Consider the following 6,496-nt stretch of genomic DNA (forward strand, 5'->3'; position numbering starts at 1 on the left):
ACACTACATGTCAATAACATTGATATACACATTACATGTCAATAACATTGATATACACGCTACATGTCAATAACATTGATATGCACAAAATATACCAATAACAGTGATATACACAGTATATGTAAATAATATGGATCTACACAGGGCCGGGTGCAGTGGCTCATGCCTGTAACCCCAAGACTTTGGGAGGCCGAGGTGGGCAGATCACGAGGTCAGGAGATTGAGACCATCTTGGTTAACATGGTGAAACCCCGTCTCCACTAAAAATACAAAAAATTAGCCAGGCGTGGTGGCGGGCACCTGTAGTCCCAGCTACTTGGGAGGCTGAGGCAGGAGAATGGGGTGAACCTGGGAGGCAGAGCTTGCAGTGAGCTGAGATCGTGTCACTGCACTCCAGCCTGGGCGACAGAGCGAGACTCCATATCAAAAAAATATATATATATATTGATCTACACAATACACGTTATTAACATTGATCTACGCAATACATATCAATGACATTTGCAATTTACCTGTTTATTATCATATTACAAATAGTATTTATATTCCATCGTTTGTATTACATAAGTATAGATATGTTGTTATTGTTTTCTTTATATTATTTTATCAATAATAATACAGTTTGCTATTATAAGAAACATATAATTATAGAAATACATAATAAATTATACATATTTATGCAAATGTAAGTAGCAATATTTATATCCTTTTTTTTTTTTTTGAGATGGAGTCTTGCTCTTGTTGCCCAGGCTGGAGTGCAGGGTGGCGATCTGAGCTCACTGCAATCTCCGCCTCCAGGGTTCAAGTGATTCTCCTGCCTCACCCTCCCGAGTAACTAGGACTACAGGTAAGTGCCACCACACCCGGCTAATTTTTGTATTTTTAGTAGAGATGAGGTTTCGCCATGTTGGCCAGGCTGGTCTTGAACGCCTGACCTCGTGATCTGCCTGCCTCAGCCTCCCAAAGTGCTGGGATTACAGGTGTGAGCCACTGCGCCCGGCCATATTTATGTTCTTTGTATAAGCACATAATAAGGCTTATGTTGTTTATGTGAATTTAAGTAATAATGTTTATATTATTTACATAAATGTAAATCATAACGATTATATTACCTATGCACATAAATAATGTTTGGGGTGGGCACAGAGGCTCCCGCCTGTAATTCCAGCACTTTGGGAGGCCAAGGCAGGAGGATTACTTGAGCTCAGGAGTTCTAGACCAGCCTGGGTAACATAGTGAGCCCTCTCATCTCTACAAATAAATTTGTTTTAGTTAGCTAGGTGTAGTGAGACCCCTCATCTTTACAAAAAAAATTGTTTTTTAATTAGCCAGCGACTTAGTAGGCTAAGGTGGGAGGATTGCTTGAGCCCGGGAACTCAAGGCTGCAGTGAGCTATGATTGCACCACTGCACTCTGGCCTGGGTAACAGAGAAAGACCCCGTCTGTCCCCGCAAAAAAAACCCCAAAAAAACCAAAAAGACAAATTCTGTGTGGTTCCACTCCTAGGAGGTCCCTAGAGTTGTCACATTCACAAGAGACAGAAAGTAGGATGGGGGGTGCCAGGGGCTTGGGGGAAGACGAGGAGTGAGTGTTTCACAGGGGCAGACTTTCAGTCTCAGAAGATGAGAACATTCTGGAGATGATGGCAGTGATGTTTGCACAGCCATGGGAATGTGCTTAAGGCCGCGGAGCTGTGCTCTTAGACATGGTGAAAATGGGCCGGGCACGGGGGCTCACGCCTGCAATCCCAGCACTTTGGGAGGCCGAGGCTGGCGGATCACCTAAGGTCAGGAGTTCAAGACCAGCCTGGCCAATGTGGTGAAACCCTGTCTCTACTAAAAATACCAAAAAACTAGCTGGGCATAGTGGCACAGGCCTATAATCCCAGCTACTCGGGAGGCTAAGGCAGGAGAATCACTTGAACCCGAGAGGCAGAGGTTGCAGTGAGCCAACATGGCACCACTGCACTCCAGCCTGGGCGACAGAGCAAGACTCAAAAAAAACGAAATGGTGAAAATTGTGAATTGTATGTTGTGCGTATTTTACTACCATTTTTTGTTTTTTTCTTTTTTGAGATGAGTCTTGGTCTGTTACCCAGGCTGGAGTGCAGTGGCGCGATCTCGGCTTACTGCAGCCTCTGCCTCCCTGGTTCAAGCGATCCTCCCACCTCAGCCTCCCAAGTAGCTGGGACCACAGGTGTGTGCTACCATACCTGGCTAATTTTTGTAATTTCAGTAGAAACGGGATTTCACTGTGTTGGCCAGGCTGGTCTCAGGTGATCTGCCCACCTCGGCCTCCCAAAGTGTGAGGATTACAGGCGTCAGCCACTGCAGGCGGCCTTGACCATTTTAAGGCTCTGGGAAGAGTTCTTTGGACGCAGGTCATGGACAGAGCTCCTGATTCACCCAGAATCTGTCTTGAAAAAAGATTTAGACCACTGGCTCCCAAGATATGGTCCTTGGGCCAGCCACATCAGCCTCACCCAGGGAGCTTGTTAGAAATGCAGATTCTGAGGCCAGGTGCAGTGGTTCATGCCTGTAATCCCAGTGCTTTGGGATTGAGGCTGAGGCAGGAGAATCACTTTAGCCCAGGAGCTCAAGACCAGCCTGGGCAACATAGCAAGATCCCATCTCTACAAAACAAATTAAAAATTAGTCTGGCGTGGCCAGATGCAGTGGCTCACGCCTGTAATCCCAGCACTTTGGGAGGTTGAGGCAGGTGGATCGCCTGAGGTCAGTAGTTCGAGACCAGCCTGACCATCATGGAGAAACCCTGTCTCTACTAAAAATACAAAAATTAGTCAGGCATGGTGGCGCATGCCTGTAATCCCAGCTACTTAGGAGGCTGAGGCAGGAGAATTGCTTGAACCCGGGAGGCAGAGGTTGCAGTGAGCCGAGATCTCGCCATTGCGCTCCAGCCTGGGCAGCAAGAGCGAAACTCCATCTCAAAAAAACAAAAATAGCCTGGCATGGTGGTGCACACCTGTAGTCCCAGCTACTTGGGAGGCTGAGGTGGGAGGATCACTTGAGCCCAGAAGTTTGAAGCTGCAGTGAGCTATGATCACACCACTACAGTCCAGCCTGGGCAACAGAGCGAGACCTGGTCTCAAAACAAACAATGAAACGTAAAAGAAATGCAGGTTCCTGGGCCCCCACCCAGACTTCACACACCAGAAACTGGGCAGAATTCGGTGGTGGGAGGGCACAATCTGGGTGTTCATGACTCCTCCCTTCCAGGCAAACTGGGTGCCAGATAAAGTTTGGGGGAAGGGGCCAGCCGCGGTGGCTCATACCTGTAATCCCAGCACTTTGAGAGGCCAAGGCGGGCGGATCACTTGAGGTCAGGAGTTCGAGACCAGCCTGGCCAACATGGTGAAACCCCATCTCTACTAAAAGTATAAAAATTAGCCAGGCGTGGTGGCATGCACCTGTAGTCCCAGCTACTTGGGAGGCTGAGGCAGGAGAATCACCTGAACCCGGGAGGCAGAGGTTGCAGTGAGCCGAGATTGCACCACTGCACTCCAGCCTGGGCGACAGAGCGAGACTCTGTCTCAAACCAAAGAAAAGGAAAAGAAATGCAGTTTCCCAGGCTCCAACGCAGACTTCGCACACCAGAAACTGGGCGGGGTGGTGGGGGGGGTAAAATCTGGGTGTTCATAACTTCCCCCTTCCAGGCAATTTGGATGCCAGATAAAGTGGAGGAAGGGCTGGAGGTTGGATCATTGATGAGGATAATGAAGAGGAAATATACTTAAAAAAAAAAATACTAAAACTGGCCGAACAGTCATGACTTAGAGACGCAAAAGTCAACATCAAAACAAGCAGTTAAAAGCAGCCTCTTGGCCGGGCGCGGTGGGTCACGCCTGTAATCCCAGCACTTTGGGAGGCAGAGGTGGGTGGATCACCTGAGGTCAGGAGTTTGAGACCAGCCTGGCCAACACGATGAAACCCCACCACTACTGAAAATACCAAAAAAGTAGCCAGGCGTAGTGGCACATGCCTGTCATTCCAGCTACTCGGGAGGCTGAGGCAGGAGAATCGCTTGAACCCGGGAGGCAGAGGTTGCAGTGAGCCGAGATGGCGCCACTGCACTCCAGCCCGGGCGACAGAGTGAGACTCCGTCTCAAAAAACAAAAACAAACAAACAAACAAAAAACTTTGAAAAAAGAAAACTAGGGCAGGGATGGGGTGACATGAGGGGAGAGGCAAGGGACAGAGAGGAGGGGCCGGGGTCCGGGAGAGCCACCAGCCTTCTGTGCCTTCCCCGCATCCCCCCACGCCCCCTGGTCCACTGTCCCCATTACGCAGGGTGGAAAACCGAGGCTGCCGGGCGGGGGCCGGTTGCGTGGTTTCTGGCGCCGCCTGGTGGCCATACTGGCTACTACCGTCAGCAGGAGGTACTGCAGGCTGGAGGGACCCTAGTCCATTCATTCCAAAAACACGTATTGAGCACCTACTGTGTACCAGGCACTGTGCTAGGCCATAGGACACGGCAGGGATGAGCACGACAAAGTCCATGACCTCTGTGAGGTGGCATTTTAATTAATTAATTTATTTATTTTTGAGCCAGCGTCTTGCTCTGTCGCCCAAGCTGGAGTGCAGTGGCGCGATCTCGGCTCACTGCAACCTCTGTCTCCGGGGCTCAAGCGATTCTCCCGTCTCAGCCTCTTGAGTAGCTGGGATTACAGACGCATGCCACCTTGCCCGGCTAATTTTTGTATTTTTAGTAGAGATGGGGTTTCACCATGTTAGCCAGGCTGGTCTCGAACTCCTGACTCAAGCAATTCTCCCACCTCAACCTCCCAAAGTGCTGGGATTACAGGGGTGAGCCACTGAGCCCAGCCTTAATTTTTTTAATTTTAATTTTAATGTACTGGTAAAGATGGAGGGAGGGTGTCTCACTATGTTGCCCAGACTGGTCTCGAATTCCTGGCCTCAAGTGATCCTGCCACCTTGGCCTCCAAAGCACTGAGATTATAGGTGTGAGCCATCATGCCCAACCTTTCCTGGTTACTTTTATTTTATTGAGATAGGATCTTGCTCTGTCACCCAGGTTGGAGTGCAGTGGCACAATCATAGCTCTCTGCAGCCTCAACCTCCCAGGGTCACTTGATCCTCCCACCTCAGCCTCCTGAGTAGCTGGGACTACAGGTGTGTACCACCACATCTGGCTAATTTTTAAAAAAGTTTTCTGGGCTGGGCGTGGTGGCTCACGCCTGTAATCTCAGCACTTTGAGAGGCCGAGGCAGGCGGATCACCTGAGGCCAGGAGTTCAAGACCAGCCTGGCCAATTTGGTGAAACTCTGTCTCTACAAAAATACAAAAATTAGCTGGGCATGATGGCTGGTGCCTATAATGCAATCCCAGCTACTCGGGAGGCTGAGGCAGGAGAATCACTTGAAACCGGGAGGCGAAGGTTGCAGTGGGCCGAGATCACGCCATTGCACTCCAGCCTGGGCAACATAGCAAGACTCTGTCTCAAAAAAATAAAATAAAATAAATAAGTTAAAAAAAAAAAACAACAACAGCCAGCAGCAACAACAAAAAAACTTTTCTAGGCCAGGCTCAGTGGCTCACGCCTGTAATCCCAACACTTTGGGAGGCCGAGGCGGGTGGATCACTTGAGGTCAGGAATTTGAGACCAGCCTGGCCAACATGGGAAAACCCCGTCTCTACTGAAAAAAAAAAAAAATTAGCTGGGCGTGGTGGTGCACGCCTGTAATCCCAGCTACTTGGGAGGCTGAGGCAGGAGAATCACTAGAACCCAGGAGGCGGAGGTTGCAGTGAGCCGAGATCGCGCCACTGCACTCCAGCCTGGGTGACAGAGGGAGACTCCATCTCAAAACAAACAACAAACAAAAGATATATAAAAATTTTTCTAGAGATGGGTTTCACCGTGTTACCCAGGCTGGTCTCAAATTCCCAGGCTCAAGTGATCCTCCCACCTCGGCCTCCCAAAGTGCTGGAATTACAGGTGTGAGCCATCACACCTGACCCTTTCTTGTTTTTTAGATGAGGACAGCGAGAAGCCCCTGTAATTTGCCCAAAACTACACAGTGGGAAAGTGGCAGAAGCTTCTGTACGTAGGAACCCAGTCACTTCGTAGCAGAGAGGCAGACTGCGCACAGATCTGCAGTGGGGAAGGGAGTGCGCCAAGCCGCAACCTGATGGGCCGGCGTGCCTGGCAGGAGGCTCAGCAAGCACAGAGGCTGGGCAGCTCCAGATGCAAGAAGCAGGAGGGAGGAGGACTCCGGGAGTGCGGTCCATTCATGTCTGAATGTAGCCAATGAGGGTTTCCTAAGCACCTACTATGTGCAGACGCTTGATACCAGGGCCTCGGCGGTGAGGGCACAGGCAGGAGCAAGCTCACCTCTGGGCAAGCAGGGGTTAAGGCCAGTTGCTCCCACGTGAGGGCACCTTGCGACAGAGCCACACACCCAGCCCTCCTGCTGGCCCGCCCCCTCACCCTGGTCCGTCTCCCTGTGTCTGTGGTCGTC

The sequence above is a fragment of the Gorilla gorilla genome, chromosome 20 (genome assembly GCF_029281585.2).
Source record: "Gorilla gorilla gorilla isolate KB3781 chromosome 20, NHGRI_mGorGor1-v2.1_pri, whole genome shotgun sequence".
Classification (NCBI taxonomy): Eukaryota; Metazoa; Chordata; class Mammalia; order Primates; family Hominidae; genus Gorilla; species Gorilla gorilla.